Consider the following 10,784-nt stretch of genomic DNA (forward strand, 5'->3'; position numbering starts at 1 on the left):
CTGCTCATCAGTACCAGAGTACCTGTCACCTGCCCAACAAAGTACCCGAGTACCTATCACCCTTCATACAGCCACCATGTCCAAGTCCAAAAAGGTTTATATACATCCTCCGTTTAAACCTAAATACCGGTGTTATGGCAGCAGATAGCTGCCATAACCCTGGTATTTTTTTAAACGGTGGACGGTTGGCTTTCCGATAAGGGTGGTCCCAGCTGCGGATTCACCGTGGGATCACCCTTCCGGGATGGCGGAAGAGGCGCCGCGTTCCGGTCCTTCTCCCCGCTTACCGGACCCGCCGGCAGCGGGGAAAACAATCCGGTCCCAGATCCTCAGACAGGATGTCGAGTGAGGGCAAGCTTGCCCTCACTTGACTCTATGGTCTTGGGGGACCGGAGCTACGGAAAATGTTGTTGCCTAGCAACCAGTTTAAAGGTTTTTTTTTTTTTTTTTTTTTTTTTTTCCATTTTATTTAATTTTTTTCTATCTTTTAGTGTACTTGTGAGATCTGAGGACTTTTTGACCCCAGATCTCACACAAAAGAGGTCCTGTCGTGCCTATTTCTATTACGAGGAATGTTTACATTCCTATTAATAGAAATAAAAATGATCAATTTTTTTTTTTTTTTTTTTTTTGTTAAACGGTGTAAAAATAAAAAATAAAATAAATAGTGTAAAAAAAAAAAGCGCCCTGTCCCGTGAGCTCGCGCGCAGAAGCGAACGCATACAGAAGCCTCGCCCACATATGTAAACGGTGTTCAAACCACACATGTGAGGTATCGCTGCGATCGTTAGAGCAAGGGGAATAATTTGAGCCATAGACCTCTGTAACTCAAAGATGGCAACCTGTAGAAATTTTTAAATTGTTGCCTATGGGGATTTTTAAGTACCAAAGTTTGTCGCCATTCCGTGAGCGTGCGCAATTTTGAAACATGACATGTTGGGTATCTATTTACTTGGCGTAACATTATCTTTCACATTATGGAAAAAAATTGGGCTAACTTTACTGGTTTCTTATTTTTTAATTAAAAAAAGTGAATTTTTCCAAAATTGCGTTTGGAAGACCGCTGCGCAAATACGGTGTGATAAAAAATATTGCAATAATCTCCATTTTATTCTCTAGGGTCTCTGCTAAAAAAAAAATATATGTTTGGGGGTTCTAAGCAGTTTTCTAGCAAAACTGATTTTTAGCTTGTAAACACCAAATGTCAAAAATAGGCCTAGGCAAGTGGCTAGGATGCATGATGATGCTCCTTGGATGTTAGGCCCCTCTATATGGCTAAGCTGTGAAAGTCTCACACATGTGGTATTGCCATACTCAGGAGGAGTGGCAGAATGTATTTTGGGGTGTAATTTTTGCTATTTACATGCTATGTGTTAGAAATATCCTATAAATTGACAACTTAATGTAAAAAAAAAAAGGTTTTCATTTGTTTACCACATTTTCCAAAAACTTGTGGAAAAAAATGACACGTTCAAACGACCCATAATGCCTCATGGAATATACGTTGGAGTGTTTGCTTTCCAAAATGGGGTCATTTTGTGGACTTTTCCATTGTATTGGTGCTCTAGGGCCTTAAAGTGTGATAGGTAGTAAGGTTTTATGTGTATTTATGCTCCTAGAACGCCTGAAGGTGCTTCTTGGACGTGGAGTCTCTTTTTGTGGCCAGGCTGTGTAAAAGTCTCACATGTGGTATCACCATACTCGGAAGGAGTAGCAAAATGTATTTTTGGGTGTAATTTTTGCTGTGTACATGCTATGTGTTAGAAATGGCTTATAAATTGACAACTTTTGTGGGAAAAAAAAGAGAGAATTTTTTCTTCATTTTCCCAAGAATTGTGGGGAAAAAATTACAACTTCAAAAAACCCACCATGCCTCTTACTAAATACCGTGGACTGTCTACTTTACTTTACAAAAAGGGGTCATTTGGGCTGTATTTGTACTGTCCTGACATTTCAGGGCCTCAAGAAAGGAGATAGGCAGTCAGTACATCTGGTGTGATCAATTTTCAGTAATTGGTACCATAGCTTCTAGACTCAATAACTTTCACACAGACTAAATAATATACACTAATTTGGGTTAATTTTACCAGAGACATGTAGCAGTATACATTTTGGCCCAAATGTATGAAGAAAAATTTATTTTTTGCAAAATTTTATAATTGAAACTAAAAAGTTTTTTTTTTTTCAAAATTTTTGCTTTTTTTTTTTTTGCATATATCGCGAAAAAAAAAACCCAGTTGTGATCAAATACCACCAAAAGAAAGCTCTATTTGTGTGAAAAAAAATGATAAAAATTTTGTTTGGTTACAGTGTAGCATGACTGAGCAATTGTCATTCAAAGTGTGAGAGTGCTGAAAGCTGAAAATTGGTCTGGGCAGGAAGGGTGTCTAACTGCTCTGTATGGAAGTGGTTAAAAAACACTGCCCCAATCAACAGGATTGAAGCCTCCCTCCATCTGGCTGCCTCAGTTCTGGTGTTTCTTCCAACAGGGAGACACCGTCCAGAGGAGCCATAGCTGAGGCTGAAGCTATAGGGGAGTAAGGTTCTCTCAGAAGCTGGCGGAAAGACAGAGACCGGGAGGGACCTACCCGTCGGTCGCAGTACGATTGCTATCGCCCCAGCACCGCTCAGGGGAGCTTCCAGGCTGGGGGGGGGTCTGCTCTCCATGCTCAGGGAGAGCGTCTGATGGTTGTGCGCCACCCCCGCTGTACGGCTGGTGTGGAGCAGCCGGGCTGGATGACGGGGACGTCACTTCCGGTAGGGACGGGCACTTCTGAAATCAGACACCCCATAATCAAAAAAGATTCCTTTCCTGCAAGGCCAATATGAGGGAATCCTGGACTAAACCTTTATGCAGGGATTGTTTAGACAGCTTAGTCAGGGAACATACTGAGTCAAAACTCTGACTTAGCCGCATCTGTTAAGGAGCTTGCTAGCATCTTCTAGTCCTTCAAGGACTTATTTGCTAATAGTCAGCTTCTGCTCAGTTCCCCTCAGTCGGCACAGCAGGAAATTGCTCCAACCCCGCCGGTAGTACCCTCCACGTGGGGAAGCACCGGGGGGGGGGGAGTTCTGAATATCAAGGGGAAGAGTGTGATGGCACACCCCCCAATTCCCAAGGGGAATCGGGCAGAAGGGTCGGATGGGGAATCCAACAACCTCCAGATACAAGTTGTCCCTGGAAGAGGTGGAGGGCCTTCTAGGGGCTATCCACACTACATTCGGAATCCAGGAGGAAAAGAGAACCTTATCCCTACATGATCAGATGTATGTGGGTTTAGGCAAACCTAAGAGGTTTTTCTTGTACACGAGGTCCTAGTGGATGCCGTCAAGGAAGAATGGCAGGACCCAGAACTTTTTTTTTTTTTTTTTTTCCTGGGGCTCTGAAAAGGTTTCCTTTCTCTGAAGATGACTCGGCGGTCTGGAATAAATCACCAAAACTGGAAGCGGCTTTCACTAGTCCCTAGGCATACGGACCTGGCCTTTGAGGATATGGGGTCGCTTCCTGATCCCATGGACAAGCGAGCAGACTCCCTCCTGAAAAGAGTGGGACTCCTCTTTGGGAAACTTAAAACCTGCCATGGCAATCAGTAGTAGCCAGAAACATGGCGTAGTGGTAACGCAGATAAGGGCACACGTTGAGGCTGGTACTGCTAAGGAGACTATCTTGTCCTCCTTCCCCATGCTTCTCCAGGGCGGTGGCATAAATTGCTGATGCCTCCACGTAAATCGGTGCGCATGACAGCCAGATCATCTGCTTTAACCAATTCGGCTAGGAGAGCACTCTGGTTAAAAACTTGGCAGGGAGACGGGGGATTTAAGGCCAAGCTTTGTGGGATCCCAGTAACGGGACCACTTGTTTGGTCCAGGTTTAGAGACAATCCTGGACCAAACGGCAGATCGCAAAACTTTTCTGTAAAACGGGGAAAAAGGTGGTTTTCTCCTCTCACCTTCCAGGACGGCCCAACATGAGATGATAGGCTCCTCCCCACAGGAAACACAATCACTTACAATTTGTTAAGGCCCCACCCTTCCCTTTGGCCCTCAGTTTAGATTGTGTTTCTTCCTACAGCGAAACGTTTGTTTTACTGACCTAATGACTTGGTGTCTGACGGTCCCCCTGTGAGCCAGGTTCAGTAAATTGCTGTGCGAGCTGAACTCTACCTGCTGCCTCCTCAGGCTTATCACAGGTCGCCCCATGCATACAAGCCGTCGGTCACCTTGGGTGCCCCGCTAGGCTTGTCTCCGGCACCAGCAGCTCTCCTCCACAGAAGTTTTTTTGAAAAGCCCGCCATTCTGGCGCCTCAAGCCTCATCTTCGAACCGGAACTTCCGGCGTGACGTCAGGATGCAGCTGCACAGCGATGCGGAAGAGAGAGTGTGGAGGAGACGCTGGACCCGCTTGCTAGTGGGAAAGCAGACTCCCAGGCTACAGGAGCCCGGACAGCTACAGGGGAAATGAAGCCCTCCATAACCCACCTTCTGGAGAAGGATGGGAGGCCGGTCAAGGTGTCGGCATCCAAACCCAGGTCGGAACCGGGTAAGTGCTGGAACATATCCTTGCATGTTATTTAAAGACTGCTGGTGCTGACAAAAATGCCTGGAAAAGTCCCGTTTCCCTGACCTTAGTTGGACTTGCTTCGTGTCCTTTTCTATGGTCCATGTAAAATAAAAAAAGATGCATCCGGACAGCTGCAAAGCAAGGAGGCCTGCCGCAACCCACCTCATGGAAAGGTCGGTTCAGGTGGCTACAGGTAACCAGGTAAGTGCCATGTTTCCTTGACTATTTGGGACTGATACCAGCATTAAGCCTAATCCTTGGTAAGTTCCCATATGTTCCCTCGGCGGGACCTGTAGCCAAAACTTGCTGTGAGCAGGAAAAGTGATCTGTGATTTCCTCTTCTCTTGCGGAATCCCCAGATGGGATATTAAGCCGGCTGGTAAAGAGGCCTCAGGTTCAATGTAAGATTCCTCCTTCCATGTGTTCAGGAGGATAGTAAAGCAAACCTGGGGCCGTGGTAAAAGGGGGAAAGATAACAGTAGTATATACCTCCTTTTACCTGGGGAGCTTAGCGGCAGATCCCTGATTGCAGCCAGGTGGTTTTCTCGGCTTGTTGTTGTACTCCCTCCCTTAATGAGGGTGATACTATCGGTTTGTTTAGCCCTGGGTACAAATAACCCAGAAGCTGCACTTAGACCCGAGAAACAAGCACCATCCCAACCCCCCCCCCCCCCCCCCCCCAAAGAAACTGCAGCTAGACCGTTGCCACAGCTTGTTAAATCAGAAGTTGCTGTGAGCAGTTCAACTCTGATAAGGGTAGTGAAGGAGTGGCACCTATAATGGGCCATACACACTGTGCAATTTTCTTTAGATTTTTTTTTCTTCGGACTTGCCAAAATCATATAATATGAGGTCAAGCCTGGACTCTCTCTCAGTTTGTATGCAGTCAGGCAGACCCTTGCACTGCATAGAAAAGGTAAATCTGAGAGTAATCTGTCAACGAGGGTTGTATAGTGTGTATCCAGCCTTAGTCATAGCCTGTAAGATTCTACTACGGCCACTAAGCAAGCTACACATTCCTAAGGGATTAAAAACAGCCATAGCTTTGGTGTGTAAGGCTACATTTACACTGGTACAAAGCCAAAGTCACGCGATTTGCAGTGCGACTTGGATACGCCTTTTTATGCAATTTTTGATCTGATATTGCAGTCTGACTAGAGGGCGTGTCAGGGTGGTGCAGGCACCTGAGTCGCTGCAGCCTTAAGTTGCACAGGACCAGCAAAGTTTGCATGACAAGTCGCACCAGTAGAAACAAAACTTAAGGGTGGGACCGTTAGTGTGTGGGCTACTACCCATCCCGGGACGAACTAGATGCATTACTGTCTGCGACTCTAGTTGATGAATTTTTGTGAAGTACAAAAATCTCTGTACAACAGCTACACATATATATTCTGTATTTAATGGTTGTTTGTCCAGTCCTTCAGGGGTCTGATTGCCTTCAAGCAAAAGATTATGTCCAGCCCTTCCTAGAAAGAGGCTGAGGTAATTGATCTCCAGACCTGTGCTCATTAAGATCTTACATGCTGGAAAGCTTTGATTACCACCTGGGTGGTAAGGTAACAGCTGCTACTAAGGTGATGTATACACCCACCTTAGACTTCCATTATTTGTAACTACCCGGGTTCTCCTCCGGGGAAAGAAGGTCTAGAGTCCTCTGCTGGCTGTTTTTTAGTTGAAATCACCAAGACTGACTTTTTTGCCTGGGTTGGCGGCGTCTCTCACAAATATACAAATGCGGAAGCTCATTGGTGTCTTTTGGAATGTTTTGTGGTCGACTATCAAACGCGCAACTTTTGTTGTCTGTCTAGTTCGGCTATAAGGTACTTTTTTCTTACTAAAAATGCTCCACATGGAAAATTGGGGGTGTTTGCGGTTAACCTATTACACCCTTTTTCTTCAGCATATTAGAAATGCACTACATTGTTGGTAGCAACATTTCTGTTGGTTACTTGGTGGTAACCTGACTGTTAAGTCAGAAATGCAAAGGGCCCCAGAGTCAGTTCTATTAGAACTACACTGGTGCTAACCAAAGGAGCAACTTTAAAGTGATTGTTAGTAACCTCGGCTACACAGCTGTACTAGGTTACTATTCAGAAATACGCCACCTTATGTTTGCTAGTGGCATTTCTAAGTATCATTTCGGTCATATCTACAACATTTTTTTTCAAAGTACACAAACTGAAATTTTATTGGTAACCTCTTGGTTACATGACTATACCATTTGACTATTCAGAAATGCACTGCATAAATAGATAGCTAAGTGACTTCCCCCGTTAGGACTACCCAGTTACTTGTCAAATAACACAAAATTTTAAATTTTGTTGTAACTTGTGTTGCCTGCCTACTAGTACATGCCTATACCATGTTACCATGCAAAACCTGCACCATCAAATATGGATAGTCAAGCTGTACCTTGTTGCTATTCAGATATATGCTACATTGTTAACAGTGCTTTGGGGCCATATGGCTATACCTGGTGGCCAATTATAAACGCACAACATGGGCATGGCTAGTGTCCTTGGTACCCTGTTGACTATCAAAAATCCATGACATGGAAGTATAGTGATTTTCTGACCTATAACTATACCTTGTTGCTCATCAGAAACGAGAACTTAAGTTTTTGTATCTTTTCTGGTATGTTTGGTATATGAAGGTACCTGGTCAGGTATCAGCAATGCACAACATGGGAGTTTGCGTCCCTTCTGTCCTTATATGGACTTATTGCTGATCGTGCTACATTTTTAGAAATGCACAGCAAGCATGTTCTTGTGTCTTTCCGTTTTCGGTAAATACACAACTAAAACTAGACCTGGCAAGACACAACAAACTTTTATCTAGCGACACTTCAGAAATACACGTCTGTCCCTTTTTTTTTTTTTTTTTTTTTTTTTTCTTTTTTTTTCTGGGGTGGTGCGTTAGTAACGCACAATCAGTAGTCTTCTATACGTGTGATATTTATACATGCATCATCTGTTACAGACCTTATATCCCCAGGGAAATGGAAGGGCCAGAAGCTCTGGCTGCAGAAGCGTCAGATGCCAGAAGACAGTCCCTTTTTGTTGGGTCACACCAGAGGTCTTCCTCTACTTAAAAACCTGGTAAGGTCATAGGACCCTAGGAAAGGGGGATAAAATATCATCCTCTTCCCTTTTAGGAACTTTGTGCTTAGGTGCATGGTAGTCTAAAGAGACGGCATCAGAACCTGTCCGACCCGTATACCTTACACTATAGGTTTACATTTCGGGATGTTTCCCTCCTGGGTACCCTACGGCAGTGGTCCTCAACTCCTGTCCTCAGGGCCCACTAACAGGCCAGATTTTAAGTATTACCTTGAGGAGATGCAGACAAGAGTACTGCAATCACTGAGAAGCAAATGATATCACCTGGGATGTATTTAAGTTAACTTGCAAACCTGGCCTGTTAGTGGGCCCTGAGGACCACTGCCCTACGGTATTGAAAGGTTCAGCTCTTTTCCACTTAATTGCGGACGAGATCTATAAGGAGTGAGTTTATAGGACCAGATACCAGGTAGAATACCTGATCTCTACAATAGGGCCAAAATATTAATTTACCTAGCTCCTGTCTGCTTGTTGCGGACAGATCTATAAGGTTGAACCTATAGAAGAGGTTCCTTAAGTTTTGATCCTCAAAACTAGCTTCCTGTAATTGTCACTTCAGCCAGAAGTGTAGGGGATTCACAAGATCTTTCTAGGAAAAGATCTTTTTATGTTTATCTTCCCAGATAGGATTATTTGCAGGCCATATCCCTTAGATCTGCCCAAGGTAACCTCTTCCTTTAACATGAAGCAAGAAATAATTTTACCATCCTTGGGAGGTAACCCCTAAGAATGTAAAATAAATGAAATTTCACTGATTAGATGTGAGGAGCCGCCTCCTCAATTGGAGGACCAGGGAATTTGGGAGATCTAATCATCCACTGATCCTCTACCCTGGACCAATAGGACTGCGGGCCTAAAATCCTTCAGTCCCTAGGTGGTTTGGACAAGCCATTAACATGTAAGTTTTAGGTGCTCCGGCATCAGCAAGCTAAAAGCACACTCAACAAGAAGCCCTGGAAAAAGCTGGAGCATCTGAAGAACGGATCTGCAATACGGCCACCTGGTCCAGACCTAGCACGGTCCTGAAACATGACCGTGTAGAAGTACTGTCTCAACAAGACCTAGCCTTTGGCCGAAAGGTCTTACAGGTAGTGGTCCCACCCTAGTAGGCCTATGGGTAATCTATTATCCTCTCATGTTGGGGTGTCCTGGAAGGTGAGAGGAGAAAACCACTTCCCGCCCTGTTAAAAGGGTGTGGTAAGAATGTATAACATAGGTGGTAAGTACCTATAGAATTATAAGAACACTTCCCTTGGAATTTGGTTGTGGAAGATACTTTTTTACAACTGAGGGGCAAAGGGAAGGGTGGGGCCTTTTAACAAATTGTAAGTGATTGTGTTTCCTGTGGGTAGGAGCCTATCATCTCTCATGTTGGGCCGTCCTGGAAGCTCGTAGAAACACCGTTACCGGTTAACTAATGGTAGGTTTTCAATAAAAGATCGTGTCCTCAGAGGAATTTTTCTGCTCCAAGTAAATCTGAGGGGCTGAGAAATTCCTGGAGCCAAAAAGGAAAGGGCCGTGGGGGGGTGCTATTTTTCACCCACCTGAACAGCTCAGAAAGTCACAATGACAACTTCGCCACGGTGGGAGAGACTGGGTGGGGGCTTTTCTCTCTTGGTGGGAAGAAATCGCCTCCAGCTAATTTTGGGGATTGTAAGAAGGGGCTATCAGTTCGTTTTTAAGGCCCCCCCCCCCCATGCAGAATATTGGTTACCGATCTGTCAAAATGCGAGAAGGCCACAGCCATACTCCTTCCTCAGAGCTGGAGGAACAGAGGGTCATCCGGAAAAGTTTCACCAAGGGAGTTGGGTAGGGGGTTTTAAAAGTTTTTGTAGTATTAAAAACCCTCGGTCAGTTACAGGTTGATCCTAAACCTAAAGGCGCTGAATTGCTTGATCAGGTACAGGAGGTTCAGGATGGACTCCATCTATTCGATAAAGGCTACCCCCCCCCCCCCCCCAAAGTGTTTCATGGAATCAATAGACCTCAAGGACGCCTACCTGCACATTCCCATTGCAGAGGGAGTCCAAAAATTCCTGACGTTAGCCGTAAGAACAAAGGAGTGTATACAACATTGGCAATTTCAGGCACTCCCATTTGGTCTATCCTCTCCCCCCCCCCCCCCCCCGTTTACCAAAGTCAGGGCAGAGACCTTGGCATTCATGCGCCTACAGATTTTATTGGTCATCACTTACATAGACGACCTGTTACTGTTCACTCACACAAGAACAATTGTCCTGGGACCTCTGAGATGCAATACGGATTCTGGAAAGTTTAAGTTGGCTACTGAATTTAGAAAAATTCTCCCTAGTACCTACGCAGAGGATCGTGTTCCTGGGCTACGAAATAGACTCTATCCAAAAAGTCTTCTTACCCCTAGACAAGCAGAAGATGGACAGGGCAGTAGGCCGGTTGCAATCCGACCAAGCAATCTCGTTCAGACAGTCCAAATGTGCTTTTCCACTGCATGGTACGTGTTTAGAACGGTTTGGTACAGCGGCGCTTTTCCACTACATGGTACGGCTCGCTTAAACGGTACCACCTCGGTTGGTGTTCCAAGCGGGCCCTACCTATACCATATCCCACAATCCTTTGCATGCAGCCTTGATTGGTCGAATCGTAATCCCACCCACTTACTACTTTAGTGGAAAAGTAAACCGAGCCGAATAGAGCCTATACAGTGCCGACTCGTACCACGCGGTGGAAAAGCAAACTGAGCAAAGCTGGGCCCAAGCAGTGCCCAGTGGATCCGAGCCGCTACTTGCAGTGGAAAAGTGCCATATGTCGATACTGAGGTTGCTAACATCTGCTATCCCAGCAGTTCAGTGGGCAGGCCTACATTTTCATCCCTTGCAGCTTATATTCATCTTGGAGGCCTGGGACTGCACTCAGGACTCCCTGGATGATCTGATCCCATATCCCAGCAGGGGTGAAGAGATCTCTGCCAATCTTGAGGCCTCTATTGGGTCCAGATAGCTTCCACCATTGTCACCACGGACACAAGCGGCACAGGCTGGGGGGGGGGGCCCCATTTAGTATCCAAGCTAGCACAGGGGGGCTTGGGGATCCGAGGAGGTGAAACAATCAAACTGGAGGGAATTGAGT

At 45.4% G+C, this 10,784-nt stretch overlaps 1 long non-coding RNA gene across 1 annotated transcript in view; it reads left to right on the forward strand.

The window, feature by feature from the left end:
* LOC309556606 overlaps window positions 1–461 on the forward strand; it is a 247,410-nt gene extending 246,949 nt beyond the window's left edge. The window contains exon 3 of the long non-coding RNA XR_014225322.1: window positions 433–461. This is a non-coding gene — a long non-coding RNA (uncharacterized lncRNA). The remainder of the gene's footprint in view (window positions 1–432) is intronic.
* Window positions 462–10,784: the final 10,323 nt, after the last annotated feature.

This window comes from Pelophylax lessonae, assembly GCF_965119305.1.
Source record: "Pelophylax lessonae genome assembly, chromosome: 1".
NCBI lineage: Eukaryota > Metazoa > Chordata > Amphibia > Anura > Ranidae > Pelophylax > Pelophylax lessonae.